Source organism: Bufo gargarizans, unplaced genomic scaffold, assembly GCF_014858855.1.
Source record: "Bufo gargarizans isolate SCDJY-AF-19 unplaced genomic scaffold, ASM1485885v1 original_scaffold_941_pilon, whole genome shotgun sequence".
NCBI lineage: Eukaryota > Metazoa > Chordata > Amphibia > Anura > Bufonidae > Bufo > Bufo gargarizans.
Window position 1 is genome coordinate 44968 of NW_025334766.1, and position 21611 is coordinate 66578.

At 48.7% G+C, this 21611-nt stretch overlaps 1 long non-coding RNA gene across 1 annotated transcript in view; it reads left to right on the forward strand.

Annotated features, from left to right (window-relative positions):
* The window catches only part of LOC122924253, a 31262-nt gene that overhangs the window by 798 nt on the left and 8853 nt on the right, over positions 1–21611 (forward strand). The window lies entirely within an intron of this gene.

Here is a 21611-nt window from a genome sequence, read left to right on the forward strand (position 1 = left end):
TCCTGGAGTGAAGGCCCTCGCAACCTTCCTGGTCTGCAACCATTTTAGTTATATGAATTACCCCTCCAGTCTGGAGTTTCCCCCCCCCCCTGGATGCTTCAGTTTATTTATGTATTTTATGCACTTATATAGCGCTACTATATTCCGCAGCGCTGTACAGACTTCAGCATCCAACTGTCCCCAGGAGCTCACAATCTAAGGTCCCTATCAGTATGTCTTAGGAGTGTGGGAGAACCTGGAGGAAACCCCCGCAAGCACGGGGAGAACAGACTCCATGCAGATGTTGTCCTTGGTCAGATTCGAAACCCAGGACCCCAGCGCTGCAAGGCACCAGTGCTAACCCCTGAGGCCCCTGCTAACCCCTGAGGCCCCCTGCTAACCCCTGAGCCCCCCGCTAACCCCTGAGGCCCCCCGCTAACCCCTGATGCCCCCTGCTAACCCCTGAGGCCCCTGCTAACCCCTGAGCCCCCTGCTAACCCCTGAGCCCCCGCTAACCCCTGAGCCCCCTGCTAACCCCTGAGCCCCCTGCTAACCCCTGAGCCCCCTGCTAACCCCTGAGGCCCCTGCTAACCCCTGAGCCCCCTGCTAACCCCTGAGCCCCCTGCTAACCCCTGAGCCCCCTGCTAACCCCTGAGCCCCCTGCTAACCCCTGAGCCCCCTGCTAACCCCTGAGCCCCCTGCTAACCCCTGAGCCCCCTGCTAACCTCTGAGCCCCCTGCTAACCCCTGAGCCCCCTGCTAACCCCTGAGCCCCCCGCTAACCCCTGAGGCCCCTGCTAACCCCTGAGGCCCCCTGCTAACCCCTGAGGCCCCTCGCTAACCCCTGAGGCCCCTCGCTAACCCCTGAGGCCCCTCGCTAACCCCTGAGGCCCCTCGCTAACCCCTGAGGCCCCTCGCTAACCCCTGAGGCCCCTCGCTAACCCCTGAGCCACCGTGCTGCCCATTGTTCACTTGCTTGTCAGCCGACTCAGCAAGTGAATCGAAGATTCGATTCATGAATCGGTTCTTTTGAATGAACTGATTCAAATGAACCGATTCATCTAAAAGATTTGAACTTCCCATCACCAGTCCAGACATGGCGGCGCTCCACGCTGGAACGCATGACGTCATATCCAGTTCCTCACAGGGGCCGCCCACTAATACTTTCCCTACAGATCAGTTTATAAATACAAAAAATAAATATGTAAAAAGTGGGCGGAGCTTGCCAATGGTGGAGTGAGACGCGTCTTACCTCGGCTCCCGAACGACTCCAGCTTAAACAGCCCTCACGGGACAACTCAGGCCTCGCCAGCTCCATGAAAGGACGCAGGAGGAGACCCTCATCTACCCCTGCTCCGACCCAGCGCAAATCGGGGGCTATTTCCCGCTTCTTTGCTTCGCCCAGCCAGTCAGACGAGAACCAGGAGAGAGACGAATCTCCCAAGATGGCGTCGAGACAGCCACCTCATCGCCCTCATTTACGGGGGAAACCCCTGCCGCAGCTCAGAGCTCTTCTCCTAGGAACCGCTGCTCCCGATGTCCAGGTCAGGAGGCTCCCCAGTCCCACCGGGTGATGATGAGGATTGGGACTGGAAAGTTCACCTCAGATCCCTCCCCACCAGGCAAGAAATGGATGCCCTGTTCACAAGGCTGGAATCATCCCACAAACGGGACATTGAGGCCTTACAGCATGAGCTTAAACAGGTAGGCCAGAGAGTGGAGGAGGTGGAAACTGTACAAGACCAAGTATTACTGGTCCTGGACTCTCACCAACAAGCTATGCAGGCACACTCGGAGATACAAGATATCCTCACTCACTTAGATGATATTGAGAATAGAAAGAGGACTAATCTACGCATTAGGGGGCTCCCTGAATCTATTCTTCCACAAGACCTGGGAAAGTGGGCAGTTTCCTTCTTTAATACATTACTGGCCAGAGATCCGGGACATTCCCTTGAAATGGATCGCATACATAGAGCCTTGGGTCCTAAATTGAGTGACCCTAACCGCCCCCGCGATGTCATCTGTCGGATACACTTCTACAAAGACAAGGAGGCTATCCTTAAAGCATCCAGAAATGCGGGAAAAACTACATGCTGACAAGGAGATCATAATATTGCAAGATCTGGCGAGACGCACTCTGCAGTTGCGTAAAGCCCTGAAACCACTTTTGGCGGTGCTTAAAGCCAAAGATATACCATACAGATGGGGCTACCCGTTCCAACTGTCTGCAACTAAAGAGGGTAAATCAGCGGTGTTCAAGTCTCTAGATGGCCTTCCTAGCTTTCGAGCCGCCTTTGATCCTCCATGCCTGGGGCTACCTGACTGGCCGTGTTCCAGACCAAACGTCTCCATTCCACAGAGAGTAAGATGGCAGACGACAGAAGAGGCCCTCTAGACGCACACCTGATCCTGACGATTGACTGTCGGCGATATCCGTGCTGCATAGTAAGCACATTTGAGGGGTTTGCACCCTTCTGCGCACTTTAGCATTCTGCATTGTTATTGCTGTATTTGCATGCTGTCCCTTCTATGGTTGGGTCTTCCTCACCCGCTTATACATCTGTCCTGTTGTATGTTGCAATTATATTCTTTTTCTTCAACTAGCTGGAGTTAAGTGGGGAGGTTGCCCAGTCCTTGTCTTCTCCCTACCCCACTTAGGGACTGCGGCGTTTACCACCGCTAGTGACCACGGTCGTTACTTAGGGTTCACTGAGCTGACGTTGTTGGCTCTCCTTTTTTCTTTTTTTCCTTTCTTCTCTTTTCTTCTTCTTTCTCAATATATGTGTATCTGTCTGTTTGTGTGCTTGTTTTTCTGTCTCCCCTACCTTGTGTTTCCCTAGCCCTCCCTTAATTACCTTTCTGATGTCGGGGAAGGGATTCCATGGTTCTTACCTTGACCCCACACTTTTTATGCAAGATGGCGCCCATATCGTTTTGTACCTTTAACATCCGGGGTTTTAACAAACCCCAGAAACGCAGACAGATATTATAACGTCTTCACAAGAAGAAAGTCATGATTGCCATGATTCAGGAAACTCATTTTAAGACCGATGCTGTGCCCAAATGTACCAATAGATACTATCAAACTTGGTTCCATGGCCCCAATCCCGCCACAAGGTCTGGAGGTGCCTCCATAGGGCTACACAAAACATTCCGTCATACGGTCTTATCCTCTGAGGTGGACTTCTTAAGCTCTCGGTTGACCGTTCTGTTATCACTGTTGCTAACGTTTATTTTCCTAACCAGGGGCAGATTACTTTTGGATCCAAGATCTTGGAAAAACTATCCAAATTTGCAGATGGCTCCCCGATTATTCTTGGAGGCGATTTCAACCTAGTGATGGACCCGATGGTGGATTCTTCCTCTGGTAGGTCCTCGGTCTCCTCGAGCTCTCTTCGCAGATTTAAATCTGATCTCGTGGCTCTTCGATTGGTAGATCTGTGGCGTATCTTGCATCCAGGTATCAGGGACTATAGCTTTCATTCTCCGATTCACAATAGTTATAGCAGACTTGATCACATATTTATTTCACAGCAGCTGTTGGATTCTGATCCTAAATGCTCCATTGACACTCGTTTATGGTCTGACCATGCCCCTGTATATGGCCTTATTTCACCTCATACCTCTTGCCCACATCCTTTCTCGTGGAGATTAAATGATAATCTACTATCAGACTTCGCTTGCTTAACGGACATTAGGAAAGCTATTTCCGATTTTGGTAGTGACCACCGGACGGATTTGACAGCCCCCCCTTTGAAATGGTAGGCTCTCAAATGCGTACTGCGGGGCATATTTATTTCCCATGGTACCAGGCTGAAAAAAGAACGTTCTCATAAATTGAGATCTCTTTTATCGGACCTTGCTCAGAAGGAAAGTCAAAATAAGACCTCCCCATCGGATGTCCTAAAGTCAGACATTTCCCTCGTGCAACAGCAAATACTACAAATTTTGAACCAAAAATCACTGTTTATCAGGGACAAAATTAGGCACGTTTTTTTTGAGTATGGGGATAAATGCGGTAGTTGGTTAGCCCAAGCACTACATCCTCGAACGTCCCTAACTCATGTGCCCTCAATTAACACACAATCCGGGGGTTCCGTACATAACCCTGTAGATATCACATCTGAGTTTAGGTCCTATTATTCTTCCCTGTATGATCTTCAGTCGACGGGTACAGCCCAAGAGCCTTCGCACAGAGATGACATATGCAACTATCTATCACAATTCGGCCCCACCCCCATGCCCGACACAGTTACTGCCACGTTAGATTATGATTTTACCCCCTCTGAGTTGGGAACTGTGATCAAGGATTTGAAAAATGAGAAATGCCCAGGACCAGATGGGATGACCTGACGTTTCTACAAAATTCTTAGGGAAGAGATAACCCCTATACTCGTTGAGACATTTAACTCCATCTCACAGGATTGCACCTTCACACGTCAAGTTCTCCAGGCGCACATCGCGGTCATTCCTAAACCAGGTAGAGACCCTATGGTATGTTCCAACTATAGACCTATCTCCTTGCTCAATGTGGACCTCAAGCTGTATGCCAAGCTCCTGGCCCTGAGACTCCATCCTCATATACCGGGTTGTATCCATAGGGAACAAGTTGAATTTGCCTCAAATCGTGAAGCCCGCGACAATACACTCAAAACATTGGGGCTGATTGCAAGATCGCAACTACACAAGGTGCCCTTGTGTCTTCTCGCTGTAGACGCTGAAAAGGCATTTGACAGGGTAAACTGGCGGTTCCTTGAGGAAACTCTGCGCCACATAGGTTTGGGAGACAGAATGTTCCATAGGATATTAGCTCTATATGCCTCGGCCTGTGTCCGTGTCAATGGCCTTCTGTTTGCTCCTTTCAATATCCGAAACGGTATTCGTCAGGAGTGTCCCCTATCGCCATTCCTGTGCATATTAGTGATGGAATCCCTGGCGAATGCTCTCCGTTCGAATTCCTCCATTTCAGGTGTTAGACTTGGTAATACGGAACATAAATTATCCCTGTTTGCAGACGATTTACTGTTGTACTTAACCTCTCCCAGAATAGGACTCCCCTCGGTCCTTCAGGAGTTCGATCTTTTTGGTCGCCTTAGCAACTTTAAAGTTAATGTACAGAAATCGGAGATCCTAAATGTCAGTCTACCCCATGGAGAAACGGTTTACCTTAAGGACTCATTCTCCTTTAGGTGGGCCTCGCACTCCATTAAATATCTGGGTGTTCTTATCCCGGTGAACCTGTCGCACCTGTTCAAACTTAACTACTTACCCATGTTTAAATCCATTGAGTCCAGAAATGGGCCTCACTTCAGATTTCCTGGTTCGGACGGATTAATGCCGTTAAAATGGATATCCTGCCGCGCCTTCTATATTTGTTCCAGACGATCCCGTGCAAAATTCCCATTATTTATTTCACTAGAATGATATTGTTTTTTGTTTGGAGGACGTCCAGGGCTAGGCTAGGCTACAGCTTATTGTCTCGTTCTAAATCTTCAGGAGGTACAGGTTGCCAAATTTCCTCACATATTACAGAGCGGCAGTTATGAACTGTGTTCTAGATCCTCATCACAGCCGCTCCTCTAAACTATGGGTTGATATTGAACATGAAATGGCTCCTCACCTAGCTACTGGTATTTTTTGGCTCCCTCCTACTTCCCTGAATTCACTGCCTGACTCGCATTCCCCGATGCTCCTTTATTCTTTAGCTAGACTTTGGAGCAAATTTTCCATTAAACTCAACCTTATACACGCTCCGGTCCCCTTACAGTTCTTACAGGTCACCCAAGCTTACCTGTTGGCCTTAACCAACTCTCGGCACTCGGGTCCCGAAGTGGTTCCACAATCCGAATAAAAGACATATGCACTCAGACCGGTCTGCTCCCCTTAGAAGACATCCCTCATATTATACCATCAATGCCTGGGCGCTGGTTTCTTTATTTTCAGTTACGGAGACATGTCAACTCCCTGATACCTGGATTGCAATCCTGCCCGCCCTTAACGGAGTTTGAAAAGCTGTGTACGGCTAGCTCTGCACCCGGACACGCTATATCTCTTTTTTATGCCATGTTGGACTCTTGGGAGACTGAGGGTTCTTCCATGGGTTCTCACAGAGCTAAACCTAAATTTATGTCAGACTGGGAATCAGAACTGGGCTCCACCTTCTCGGTAGACCAATGGTCTCGAGCTCTTATCTTTACACACAAGCTGTCTGTTTCCTGTAATCTACAGGAGCTCAACTATAAAATTCTCACCAGATGGTATAGGACCCCAGTTCGATTACACCGGTTCTACCCTTCGGTATCAGATGTTTGCTGGAGGTGTCTTGCAGCAACTGGTACAATGAGACATATCTGGTGGGATTGTCCAGGAGTGGATCCCCTGTGGCGGGATGTCTTTGCTCTATACAATCACCTATACAAAACTGCTATCAGCCCGGATCCATCTCTAGCTCTCTTATCCATTCTGCCAGGTCGGATCTCTCAGGTTAAGAAAGGGGCTTTATGGTTATTTATTTTAGCCATGAGACAGATAATCTTCTTTTAAGAGTCACCTGGTCCAATTCTATGGACGTTCTAGTTTATATGGAAGAACTGGGTGCCTCTGATCGAGACACTACCTCGGCATTCTGGAGGAGCTGGGACCCATGGAACCTCTACCTCCTTTTCAGGTTGGTTGACCACTGGCGCCATACCCATTAGTAGCTCTTAATGTGCTGACATATTCATTCCATTCCTTAGCCCTTTCCTTCCCTCGCCTTCTGTATCTGTCGTGTCCTTGTGTGTCTCTTTATCGTCCTGTGCCCCGGTCAGTATATATTATTTGAGGGTACGTGCCCTATCTATACTCCCTTGACTGGTACCAACAGTCTGTTTTCTGTACTGTCCTATCCGGTACTTTGAAGTCTTCTCTTTAGCCAGTAATTGTTCCCTGCGTGGATCTGAGTATTTTGATATGCTTTCTGTACTGTCCTATCCGGTATAGGTTATTCCGTCTTTTGGTACTTTGAAGTCTTCTCTTTAGCCAGTAATTGTTCCCTGCATGTATCTGAGTATTCTGATATGCTTTCTGTATCATAGATTTTTCTGCTTTAATAAAACAAAGTTTGAACCATAAATATGTAAAAAGTATTAGGGCACTTTCACACGAGCGTTTTTCTTTTCCGGTGTTGAGTTCCGTCCTAGGGGCTCTATACCGGAAAAGAACTGATCGGTTTTATCCTAATGCGTTCTGAATGGAGAGCGATCCGCTCAGGATGCACCAGGACGCTTCAGTTCAGTCCCTTTTACGGTTTTTGGCCGGAGAAAATACCGCAGCATGCAGCATTGTTCTCTCAATTGGCGGAATGCTGGATCCGGCATTAATTTCCATTGAAATGTATTGGTGCCGCATTGACAGATCTGTTCTTCCGGTCCGCGCATGCTCAGACCTTTAAATCTGTGAAAAAAATTAATACCGGATCCGTTTTTCAAGATGAGACCGGAGCGACGGATCCGGTATTTCAATGCCTTTGTCAGACGGATCCAGATCTGTCTGACAAATGCCATCCGTTTGCGTCTAGATCGCCCGATCCGGCAGGCAGTTCCGGCGACATAACTGCTTGCTGGAATCCTCTGCCGCAAGTGTGAAAGTAGCCTCAACGGGACAGACGGGAAAGGGACTCAAATGATAGCAAACGGAAACATCAGCCAAGAGTGTGTGTAATATTAGAGAAGGCGGATCAGAGGCGCATCCACCTGGAACGCAGAAACCAAAACCGGATATCCGGTGTGCGCTCCACCGCAGAACGCAAACTCCGATCCACTCCGAGCGTCAGATCGCGTTCTGTAACGCATCTTTGCCTTCAGCATTTTCATAGTTTTGTATTATTGGGTCTGATGTGTTACTGATCAGTGCGACCGATCCCTGATATCCCGATACTATGTGATATTCCAGGCAGCCCCACTCCGGGGGTCAGTGGATCACTTCAGCTACTGCTATGCTGAAGGCAAAGGTGCGTTACAGCCTGGAACGCGGTCTGACGCTCGGGAGTGGATCAGAGTTTGCGTTCTGCGGTGGAGCGCACACCGGATATCCGGTTTTGGTTTCTGCGTTCCCGCCTTCTCTAATATTACATCTACATACGCACACTCTTTTGGCTGACGTTTCCTTTTGTTATCATTTGAATCCCTTTCCCGTTTGTCCAATTAATACTTTTTGCAGATTTATTATTTTCTTGTATTTATAAACTGATCTGTAGGGAGAGTATTAGAGGGCGGCCCCTGTGAGGAACTGGGTATGACGTCACGCCTTCCAGCGTGGAAAGCCGCGTGAGGAACTGGGTATGACGTCACGCCTTCCAGCGTGGAACGCCGCGTGAGGAACTGGGTATGACGTCACGCCTTCCAGCGTGGAACGCCGCGTGAGGAACTGGGTATGACGCCACGCCTTCCAGCGTGGAACGCCGCGTGAGGAACTGGGTATGACGTCACGCCTTCCAGCGTGGAACGCCGCGTGAGGAACTGGGTATGACGTCACGCCTTCCAGCGTGGAACGCCGCGTGAGGAACTGGGTATGACGTCACGCCTTCCAGCGTGGAACGCCGCGTGAGGAACTGGGTATGACGCCACGCCTTCCAGCGTGGAACGCCGCGTGAGGAACTGGGTATGACGCCACGCCTTCCAGCGTGGAACGCCGCGTGAGGAACTGGGTATGACGTCACGCCTTCCAGCGTGGAACGCCGCGTGAGGAACTGGGTATGACGTCACGCCTTCCAGCGTGGAACGCCGCGTGAGGAACTGGGTATGACGTCACGCCTTCCAGCGTGGAACGCCGCGTGAGGAACTGGGTATGGCGTCACGCCTTCCAGCGTGGAACGCCACGTGTGGAACTGGGTATGGCGTCACGCCTTCCAGCGTGGAACGCCGCGTGAGGAACTGGGTATGACGTCACGCCTTCCAGCGTGGATCGCCGCGTGAGGAACTGGGTATGACGTCACGCCTTCCAGCGTGGAACGCCGCGTGAGGAACTGGGTATGACGTCACGCCTTCCAGCGTGGAACGCCGCGTGAGGAACTGGGTATGACGTCACGCCTTCCAGCGTGGAACGCCGCGGGAGGAACTGGGTATGATGTCACGCCTTCCAGCGTGGAACGCCGCGTGAGGAACTGGGTATGACGTCACGCCTTCCAGCGTGGAACACCGCGTGAGGAACTGGGTATGACGTCACGCCTTCCAGCGTGGAACGCCGCGTGAGGAACTGGGTATGACGTCACGCCTTCCAGCGTGGAACGCCGCATGACGTCACGCCTTCCAGCGTGGAACGCCGCGTGAGGAACTGGGTATGACGTCACGCTACTAATTGGTTTTCCCAATTAGTAGCATATATAATGAGAGGAGCACATTATACCGCTATCCCCTGAGGAAGCGACTGCGAAACGCGCGCCAGGGTCAGGACTACATTGGTTGGTATTATATCACACCAGCAGAAGGACGCGGCATCGCTCGGGTATATTTCATCTATTTCATTTCATGTTTGTGTGTCATTAAAAGACATCGACAGTATCCCCCATAACAGTGACCTCCACAGCGCCCGCCCCTTCAACAGTGACCTCCACAGCGCCCGCCCCTTCAACAGTGACCTCCACAGCGCCCGCCCCTTCAACAGTGACCTCCACAGCGCCCGCCCCTTCAACAGTGACCTCCACAGCGCCCGCCCCTTCAACAGTGACCTCCACAGCGCCCGCCCCTTCAACAGTGACCTCCACAGCGCCCGCCCCTTCAACAGTGACCTCCACAGCGCCCGCCCCTTCAACAGTGACCTCCACAGCGCCCACCCCTTCAACAGTGACCTCCACAGCGCCCGCCCCTTCAACAGTGACCTCCACAGCGCCCGCCCCTTCAACAGTGACCTCCACAGCACCCGCCCCTTCAACAGTGACCTCTACAGCACCCGCCCCCATAACAGTGACCTCTACAGCACCCCAAATTGAAATTAGGAGGTCACTAGGACCAAGGCGTATTTTTGCAACTCCTCTGACTAGTATTAAAACTAAACTTTATTTCAATATGTTAAAAGTATCAAAAATCTTCTTGGGAACATGCTTTAATACCCTCAGGAGTTCAATGAGTCCGGGTCATAGGCCATGTATTGGACTTCATGCTGGATTGACAGATTGGGCACCATCTGAATATCCAGATAATTAGACTAGGCGCCCTAAAACAGCTCCTGCCTAAAAACTAAAGTCCTGTGTCCCTACATGTCTCGCCGAGCCTGTCGGCCTGTTTAGTTTCCCCTGAAGCTGTTTTAGGGCGCCTAGTCTAGTTATCTGGATATTCAGATGGTGCCCAATCTGTCAGTCCAGCATGAAGTCCAATGCATGGCCTATGACCCGGACTCATTGAACTCCTGAGGGTATTAAAGCATGTTCCCAAGAAGATTTTTGATACTTTTAACATATTGAAATAAAGTTTAGTTTTAATACTAGTCAGAGGAGTTGCAAAAATACGCCTTGGTCCTAGTGACCTCCTAATTTCAATTTTATGTAAAATATTGGTGTAGCAACCCCCTGAGGGATTCCTTTGTTTGTTATTTTCAAATACTCTACAGCACCCTGCCCATTCAACAGTGACCTCCACAGTGCCCGCCCCTTAACAGTAACATCCGCAGCACCCTCCCATTCAACAGTGACCTCCACAGTGCCCGCCCCCTTAACAGTAACATCCGCAGCACCCTCCCCTTCAACAGTGACCTCCACAGTGCCCGCCCCCTTAACAGTAACATCCGCAGCACCCTCCCCTTCAACAGTGACCTCCACAGTGCCCGCCCCCTTAACAGTAACATCCGCAGCACCCTCCCCTTCATCAGTGACCTCCACAGTGCCCGCCCCCTTAACAGTAACATCCGCAGCACCCTCCCCTTCATCAGTGACCTCCACAGTGCCCGCCCCCTTAACAGTAACATCCGCAGCACCCTGCCCCTTCAACAGTGACCTCCACAGTGCCCGCCCCCTTAACAGTAACATCCGCAGCACCCTCCCCTTCATCAGTGACCTCCACATCACCCCGCCCCTTTAACAGTGACCTCAACAGGATCCCGCCCCCTTAGCAGTGACCTGCACAGCGACCGTCCCTTTTACAGTGGCCTCTACAGCAATCTGCTCCTTAACACTGACCTCCCTAGAGGACCGTCCCCTTAGCAGTGACCTCCACAGCAGTACGCCCCTTTAACAGTGACCTTCACAGCGGCCGCACCTTTATTAGTGACCTCCACAGTACCCCGTCTCGTTAACAGTGATTTCCACAACACCCCGTCCCCTTAACAGTGGCCTCTACAGCAATCTGCTCCTTAACACTGACCTCCATAGAGGACCGTCCCATTAACAGTGACCTCCACAGCGCCCTGCCCTTTTAACCCCTTAAGGACTTATGACGTACCAGTATGGCATGTTTCCAGAGTCCTTAAGGACCCATGACGTACCAGTACGTCATAACTTTAAAACTAGATTGCGGCGCGGCGGGGGTTAATAGGACCAGGATGTCCATTTAAATCATTCAGCGGGCATCCTGTCACAACGCCGGGGGGGGTCAATTCAGACCTGCGGTTGTGGCGCCGATCGGCGGTGCAATCTGTTCCCCATGCAGCTGTAGGGGGGACCCGATGGCATGGAAGGCAGCGCGATGCCTTCCGGTGACGAGCCTGTGAGATCCAGCCCGCTGCATCTCACAGGCCCCGGAAGCTGTATGAGTAATACTCACAGTACTTATACAGCCAATGCATTCCAATACAGAAGTATTGGAATGCATTGTAAAGGATTAGACCCCCAAAAGCTCAAGTCCCAAAGTGGGACAAAAAATAAAGTGAAAAAAAGTTGAAAAAATTAAAGTTTCCCCCCCCAAAGAATTAAAAATTTCATGTAAAAATAAACAAAAACGTCATTTTCCCCAAATAAAGTTAAAAAAATTGGTAAAAAATGGGGGGGGGGGGAAGTATACATATTGGGTATCGCCGTGTCCGTATCGACCGGCTCTATAAACATATCACATGACCTAACCCCTCAGATGAACACCGTAAAAAATAAAAACTGTGCTAAATAAAAAAAATGTTGTCACCTTACATCACAAAAAGTACAACAGCCAGCGATCAAAAAGGCGTTTGTCCACCAAAATAGTGCCAATCTAACCGTCACCTCATCCTGCAAAAATTGAGCCCCTACCTGAGACAGTCGTCCAAAAAAAAAAAAAATTTGGCTCAGAATATGGAGACACTAAAACATCATTTTTTTTTTTTTTAAAAGCTGTTATTGTGTAAAACTTACATAAATAAAAAGTATACATATTAGGTATCGCCGTGTCCGTATTGACCGGCTCTACAAAAATATCACATGACCTAACCCCTGAGATGAACACCGTAAAAAATAAAACTGTGCTAAATAAACCAATTTTTGTCACCTTACATCACAAAAAGTGTAATAGCAAGCAATCAAAAAGTCACACGCACCCCAAAATAGTGCCAATAAAACTGTCATCTCATCTCGCAAAAATCATACCCTACCCAAGGTAATCGCCCAAAAACTGAAAAAATTATGTCTCTCAGACTATGGAAACACTAAAACATGATTTTTTTTGGCTTCAAAAATGAAATCATTGTGTAAAACTTACATAAATAAATAAAGTACACATATTAGGTATCGCCGCGTCCGTGACAACCTGGTCTATAAAATACCACATATTCTAACCTGTCAGATGAATGTTGTAAATAACAAAAAATAAAAACGGTGCCAAAACAGCTATTTCTTGTTACCTTGCCTCACAAAAAGTGTAATATAGAGCAACAAAAAATCATATGTACCCTAAACTAGTACCAACAATACTGCCACCCTATCCCGTAGTTTCTAAAATGGGGTCACTTTTTTGGAGTTTCTACTCTAGGGGTGCATCAGGGGGGCTTCAAATAGGACACGGTGCCCAAAACCAGTCCAGCAAAACCTGCCTTCCAAAAACCGTATGGCATTCCTGTCCTTCTGCGCCCTGCCGTGTGCCCGTACAGCGGTCTACGACCACATATGGGGTGTTTCTGTAAACTACAGAATCAGGGCCATAAATATTGAGTTTTGTTTAGCTGTTAACCCTTGCTTGCTAACTGGAAAAAAATTATTAAAATGGAAAATCTGCCAAAAAAGTGAAATTTTTTAATTGTATCTCTATATTCCATTAATTCTTGTGGAACACCTAAAGGGTTAAAAAAGTTTGTAAAATCAGTTTTGAATACCTTGAGGGGTGTAGTTTCTAGAATGGGGTAATATTTGTGTGTTTTCTATTATGTTTGCCTCGCAAAGTGACTTCAGACCTGAACTGGTCTCTACCTCCTTTTCAGGTTGGTTGACCACTGGCGCCATACCCATTAGTAGCTCTTAATGTGCTGACATATTCATTCCATTCCTTAGCCCTTTCCTTCCCTCGCCTTCTGTATCTGTCGTGTCCTTGTTTGTCTCTTTATCGTCCTGTGCCCCGGTCAGTATATATTATTTGAGGGTACGTGCCCTATCTATACTCCCTTGACTGGTACCAACAGTCTGTTTTCTGTACTGTCCTATCCGGTATAGGTTATTCCGTCTTTTGGTACTTTGAAGTCTTCTCTTTAGCCAGTAATTGTTCCCTGCGTGGATCTGAGTATTCTGATACGCTTTCTGTACTGTCCTATCCGGTATAGGTTATTCCATCTTTTGGTACTTTGAAGTCTTCTCTTTAGCCAGTAATTGTTCCCTGCGTGTATCTGAGTATTCTGATACGCTTTCTGTACTGTCCTATCCGGTATAGGTTATTCCGTCTTTTGGTACTTTGAAGTCTTCTCTTTAGCCAGTAATTGTTCCCTGCGTGTATCTGAGTATTTTGATATGTTTTCTGTATCATAGATTTTTCTGCTTTAATAAAACAATGTTTGAACCATAAATATGTAAAAAGTATTAGGGCACTTTCACACGAGCGTTTTTCTTTTCCGGTGTTGAGTTCCGTCCTAGGGGCTCTATACCGGAAAAGAACTGATCGGTTTTATCCTAATGCGTTCTGAATGGAGAGCGATCCGCTCAGGATGCACCAGGACGCTTCAGTTCAGTCCCTTTTACGGTTTTTGGCCGGAGAAAATACCGCAGCATGCAGCATTGTTCTCTCAATTGGCGGAATGCTGGATCCGGCATTAATTTCCATTGAAATGTATTGGTGCCGCATTGACAGATCTGTTCTTCCGGTCCGCGCATGCTCAGACCTTTAAATCTGTGAAAAAAATTAATACCGGATCCGTTTTTCAAGATGAGACCGGAGCGACGGATCCGGTATTTCAATGCCTTTGTCAGACGGATCCAGATCTGTCTGACAAATGCCATCCATTTGCGTCTGGATCGCCCGATCCGGCAGGCAGTTCCGGCGACATAACTGCTTGCTGGAATCCTCTGCCGCAAGTGTGAAAGTAGCCTCAACGGGACAGACGGGAAAGGGACTCAAATGATAGCAAACGGAAACATCAGCCAAGAGTGTGTGTAATATTAGAGAAGGCGGATCAGAGGCGCATCCACCTGGAACGCAGAAACCAAAACCGGATATCGGTGTGCGCTCCACCGCAGAACGCAAACTCCGATCCACTCCGAGCGTCAGATCGCGTTCTGTAACGCATCTTTGCCTTCAGCATTTTCATAGTTTTGTATTATTGGGTCTGATGTGTTACTGATCAGTGCGACCGATCCCTGATATCCCGATACTATGTGATATTCCAGGCAGCCCCACTCCGGGGTCAGTGCATCACTTCAGCTACTGCTATGCTGAAGGCAAAGGTGCGTTACAGCCTGGAACGCGATCTGACGCTCGGGAGTGGATCGGAGTTTGCGTTCCACAGTGGAGCGCACACCGGATATCCGGTTTTGGTTTCTGCGTTCCCGCCTTCTCTAATATTACATCTACATACGCACACTCTTTTGGCTGACGTTTCCTTTTGTTATCATTTGAATCCCTTTCCCGTTTGTCCAATTAATACTTTTTGCAGATTTATTTTCTTGTATTTATAAACTGATCTGTAGGGAGAGTATTAGAGGGCGGCCCCTGTGAGGAACTGGGTATGACGTCACGCCTTCCAGCGTGGAACGCCGCGTGAGGAACTGGGTATGACGCCACGCCTTCCAGCGTGGAACGCCGCGTGAGGAACTGGGTATGACGCCACGCCTTCCAGCGTGGAACGCCGCGTGAGGAACTGGGTATGACGCCACGCCTTCCAGCGTGGATCGCCGCGTGAGGAACTGGGTATGACGTCACGCCTTCCAGCGTGGAACGCCGCGTGAGGAACTGGGTATGACGTCACGCCTTCCAGCGTGGAACGCCGCGTGAGGAACTGGGTATGACGTCACGCCTTCCAGCGTGGAACGCCGCGTGAGGAACTGGGTATGACGCCACGCCTTCCAGCGTGGAACGCCGCGTGAGGAACTGGGTATGACGCCACGCCTTCCAGCGTGGAACGCCGCGTGAGGAACTGGGTATGACGTCACGCCTTCCAGCGTGGAACGCCGCGTGAGGAACTGGGTATGACGTCACGCCTTCCAGCGTGGAACGCCGCGTGAGGAACTGGGTATGACGTCACGCCTTCCAGCGTGGAACGCCGCGTGAGGAACTGGGTATGGCGTCACGCCTTCCAGCGTGGAACGCCGCGTGAGGAACTGGGTATGGCGTCACGCCTTCCAGCGTGGAACGCCGCGTGAGGAACTGGGTATGGCGTCACGCCTTCCAGCGTGGAACGCCGCGTGAGGAACTGGGTATGACGTCACGCCTTCCAGCGTGGATCGCCGCGTGAGGAACTGGGTATGACGTCACGCCTTCCAGCGTGGAACGCCGCGTGAGGAACTGGGTATGACGTCACGCCTTCCAGCGTGGAACGCCGCGTGAGGAACTGGGTATGACGTCACGCCTTCCAGCGTGGAACGCCGCGTGAGGAACTGGGTATGATGTCACGCCTTCCAGCGTGGAACGCCGCGTGAGGAACTGGGTATGATGTCACGCCTTCCAGCGTGGAACACCGCGTGAGGAACTGGGTATGACGTCACGCCTTCCAGCGTGGAACGCCGCGTGAGGAACTGGGTATGACGTCACGCCTTCCAGCGTGGAACGCCGCATGACGTCACGCCTTCCAGCGTGGAACGCCGCGTGAGGAACTGGGTATGACGTCACGCCTTCCAGCGTGGAACGCCGCGTGAGGAACTGGGTATGACGTCACGCTACTAATTGGTTTTCCCAATTAGTAGCATATATAATGAGAGGAGCACATTATACCGCTATCCCCTGAGGAAGCGACTGCGAAACGCGCGCCAGGGTCAGGACTACATTGGTTGGTATTATATCACACCAGCAGAAGGACGCGGCATCGCTCGGGTATATTTCATCTATTTCATTTCATGTTTCTGTGTGTCATTAAAAGACATCGACAGTATCCCCCATAACAGTGACCTCCACAGCGCCCGCCCCTTCAACAGTGACCTCCACAGCGCCCGCCCCTTCAACAGTGACCTCCACAGCGCCCGCCCCTTCAACAGTGACCTCCACAGCGCCCGCCCCTTCAACAGTGACCTCCACAGCGCCCGCCCCTTCAACAGTGACCTCCACAGCGCCCGCCCCTTCAACAGTGACCTCCACAGCGCCCGCCCCTCTATGTTTATAGAGCCGGTCGATACGGACACGGCGATACCCAATATGTATACTCCCCCCCCCCCCATTTTTTACCAATTTTTTTAACTTTATTTGGGGAAAATGACGTTTTTGTTTATTTTTACATGAAATTTTTAATTCTTTGGGGGGGGAAACTTTAATTTTTTCAACTTTTTTTCACTTTATTGGGTTTTTGAAAAATTTCAAGATTTGCTTCTAAGCCTTGTAAAAACCCCAAAAAATAAAATATAATTCCCAAAATGATCCAAACATGAAGTAGAAATATGGGGAATGTAAAGTAATAACTATTTTTGGAGGTATTACTATGTACAGTTGCAAGAAAAAGTATGTGAACCCTTTGGAATGATCTGGATTTCTGCACAAATTGGTCATAAAATGTGATCTGATCTTTAAGACGCACTTTTTTCCCCCCAAAAGTGGGGGGGAAATAGCAGTGCGTCTTATACGGCGAATGTAGCCGATTTTGCCTAGTTTTCAATGATACAACCGCCGCGATGCCGTGCGGCGGGTGTATCAGCTGTGAGGGAGGAGGGGCTGGGGGCGGCATCTGCATTTATAATGACAGCGGGGCCCGTGCAGTGACTGTATTCTACTACACGGGCCCCGCTCACTGTATAATCATATCCCTAATACCGTAGTTAATTGCTGTGTGCACTGCATGTAAAAGCATAATGAGCGATAATGATGAGCGCTATTACTTACAATTAGAAGCGCTCGCCGTTCGGAGCAGAGAGGAGGGAGGAGGCAGGCCGGGAGGACGGGCGCTGGCAGTGTGAGTCACTACGTCACACGCCTGCGCCGCCCACTTTATGAATGAAGCAGGCGGCGTGGGCGCATGATGGATGACTCACACTGCCAGCGCCCGTCCTCCCCGCCTGCCTCCTCCCTCCTCTCTGCTCCGAACGGCGAGCGCTTCTAATTGTAAGTAATAGCGCTCATCATTATCGCTCATTATGCTTTTACATGCAGTGCACACAACAATTAACTACGGTATTAGGGATATGATTATACAGTGAGCGGGGCCCGTGTAGTAGAATACAGTCACTGCACGGGCCCCGCTGTCATTATAAATGCAGATGCCGCCCCCACCCCCATTATAAAAGCAAATGCGACCCCCACACTTATGGAGGGGATCTGTGGATGACACATAGCATAAGATGCTATATATGTGTCACCCACAGATCCCCCCCATAACTGTCATACACAGATCCTCATAACAGTGCCATCCAGAGACCCCAATAAGAGCCACCCACAGATCCCCCATAACAGTACGTCACCCACAGATCCTCCATAACAGTGTCATCCACAGATCCTCCATAACAGTGCATCACCCACAGACCACAATTAGTTCAAAATATTTTTTTTCTTATTTTCCTCCCCAAAAACCTAGGTGCGTCTTATACGGCGAAAAATACGGTAAGTCACAACAATAGACAATCACAGTCGGCTTAACCTAATAACACACAAAGAGTTAAATGTCACCATGTTTGTATTGAACACACCATGTAAACGTTCACAGTGCAGGTGGAAAAAGTATGTGAACCCTTGGATTTAGTAACTGGTTGAACCTCCTTTGGCAGCAATAACTTCCACCAAACGTGTCCTGTAGTTGCAGATCAGACGTGCACAACGGTCAGGAGTAATTCTTGGCCATTCCTCTTTACAGAACTGTTTCCGTTCAGCAATATTCTTGGGATGTCTGGTGTGAATCGCTTTCTTGAGGTAATGCCACAGCATCTCCATCGGGTTGAGGTCAGGACTCTGACTGGGCCGCTCCAGAAGGCGGATTTTCTTCTGTTTAAGCCGTTCTGTTGCTCATTTACTTCTATGCTTTGGGTCGTTGTCCTGTTGCAGCACCCATCTTCTGTTGAGCTTCAGCTGGTGGACAGATGGCCTTAAGTTCTCCTGCAAAATGTCTTGATAAACTTGGGAATTCATTTTTCCTTCGATGATAGCAATCCCTCCAGGCCCTGACGCAGCAGAGCAGCCCCAAACCATGATGCCCCCACCACCATACTTCACAGTTGGGATGAGGTTTTGATGTTGGTGTGCTGTGCCTCTTTTTCTCCACACATAGTGTTGTGTGTTTCTTCCAAACAACTCCACTTTGGTTTCATCTGTCCACAGAATATTTTGCCAGTGCTGCTGTGGAACATCCAGGTGCTCTTGTGCAAACTGTAAACGTGCAGCAATGTTTTTTTGGACAGCAGTGGCTTCCTCTGTGGTGTCCTCCCATGAAATCCATTCTTGTTTAGTGTTTTACGTATCGTAGATTCGCTAACAGGCATGTTAGCATATGCCTGAGACTTCTGTAAGTCTTTAGCTGACACTCTAGGATTCTTCTTCCCCTCATTGAGCAGTCTGCGCTGTGCTCTTGCAGTCATCTTTACAAGACGGCCGCTCCTAGGGAGAGTAGCAGCAGAGCTGAACATCCTCCATTTATAGACAATGTGTCTTACCGTGGACTGATGAACAGCAAGGCTTTTGGAGATACTTTTATAACCCTTTCCAGCTTTATGCAAGTGAACACTTCTTAATCGTAGGACTTCTGAGAGCTCTTTTGTGCGAGGCATCATTCACATCAGGCAATGCTTCTTGTGAAAAGCAAACCCAGAACTGGTGTGTGTTTTATAGGGCAGCTGTAACCAACACCTCCAATCTCATCCCACTGATTGGACTCCAGTTGGCTGACACCTCACTCCAATTAGCTCTTGGAGATGTCTTTAGTCTAGGGCAGGCATGCTCAACCTGCGGCCCTCCAGCTGTTGTAAAACTACAACTCCCACCATGCCCTTCTGTAGGATGATAGCTGTAGGCTGTCAGGGAATGATGGGAGTTGTAGTTTTGCAACAGCTGGAGGGCCGCAAGTTGAGCATGCCTGGTCTAGGGGTTCACATACTTTTCCACCTGCACTGTGAATGGTTACATGGTGAGTTCAATAAAAACATGGTAACATTTAACTCTTTGTGTGCTATTAGGTTAAGCAGACTGTGATTGTCTATTGTTGTGACTTCGATGAAGATCAGATCACATTTTATGACCAATTTGTGCAGAAATCCAGATCATTCCAAAGGGTTCACATACTTTTTCTTGCAACTGTATTATAGAAGTTGAGAAATTGAAACTTGGAAATTTTGCTATTTTTTAAAAATTTTTGGTAAATTTGGTATTCTTTTTATAAATAAAAACTTATTTTTTTGACTTCATTTTAGCAGTGTCATGAAGTACAATATGTGACGAAAAAACAATCTCAGAACGGCCTGGATAAGTCAAAGCGTTTTAAAGTTATTACCACTTAGTGACACTGGTCAGATTTTCAAAAAATGGCCAAGTCCTTAAGGTGAAATAGGGCCGAGTCCTTAAGGGGTTAAAGCTGACCTGCAGCAGTGAAGAAAAATGAGTTGTTATGGAAACCTGGTATAAAACTGTGTGTATGTGGAGACTAAGGGCCTGCGAGCTTCTATTGGCTGATAAGGGTCATGTGACCTTGTGTATGGCAGTTGGCATATGAAGAGAGAGACTTTCAGGCTTGTATTGGATAATGCAGGTCATTTTTTGGGAATATCTCAGGAACGGTACGTCCTAGAGAGCTGAGACCCCCACAAGATTTCTTTCCAGGTAGCAAGAGATGTGTACACCAAGTGTCGCTGAAATCGATGGTTGCGTTTTCTAAGTAATTGTGGAACATACATACACACATACACATGTATACACACATACACACATATATACATACACACATACATACATAAACACACACATTCACACACACAGTCCTGATCAATAGTTTAAGACCACTTGAAAAATGGCAAACAATCCTATTTATCACGGCTGGATCTTAACAAGGTTCCAAGTGGAGCTTCAACATGCAACAGGAAGAGATGGGAGTGAGACAGAACATTTTTTGAGCATTCAATTTAATGAAAACAACGAATAAACTGAAACCGGCTGTTTTTCAGCTGATCAAAAGTTTAGGACCACACCTCCAAAAAAAAAAGAAACCCCCCCCAAAACAGAAATCCAACCTCCAAACATGACCTCAGTAATGAGTAGCTTCGTCGTTATTGTTTCGGCATGCTTGATGCAAGCGTTTCCATGAGGTGAGTGGGAACATTTCTCCAAGTGGTGAAGACGCCGCACGAAGGCCATCTACTGTCTGGAACTGTTGTCCATTTTTGTAAACTTCCCTTGCCATCCATCCCCAAAGGTTCTCAATTGGATTTAGATCAGGGGAACACGCAGGATGGGCCAAAAGAGTGATGTTATTCTCCTGGAAGAAGTCCCTTGTCCTGCGGGCATTGTGTCCTGTAGCGTTGTCCTGTTGAAGAACCCAGTGGTTACCCCACAGACGAGGGCCCTCAGCCATGAGGAATGCTCTCTGCAACATCTGGACATAGCCAGTGGCCGTTTGATGCCCCTGCACTTCCTGAAGCTCCATTGTTCCACTGAAGGAAAAAGCCCCCCAGACCATTATGGCGCCCCCTCCACTGTGGCGCGTAGAAAACATCTCAGGTGGGATCTGCTGGTCATGCCAGTAACGTTGGAAACCATCAGGACCATCAAGGTTACATTTTTTTCTCATCAGAGAATAAAACTTTCTTCCACCTTTGAATGTCCCATGTTTGGTGCTCTTTTGCAAAGTTCAAACGAGCAGTTCTGTGTCGGTCAAGGAGACGAGGTCTTTGAAGACGTTTTTTGTTTTTGAAGCCCTTCAGTCTCAGATGCCGTCTGATGGTTATGGGGCTGCAGTCAGGGCCTTAATTTGGGTTGAGGATCGTCCAGTGTCTTGACGGACAGCCAATTGGATCCTCCGGCTCAGTGCTGATGAAATTTTTTTGGGGTCTTCCACTTGATTTTTTTGATCCATAACCCTCAGGATCATTTAAGAAACTCCAAATGACTGTCTTACTGCGTCCCACCTCAGCAGCGATGGCGCGCTGTGAGAGACCCTGCG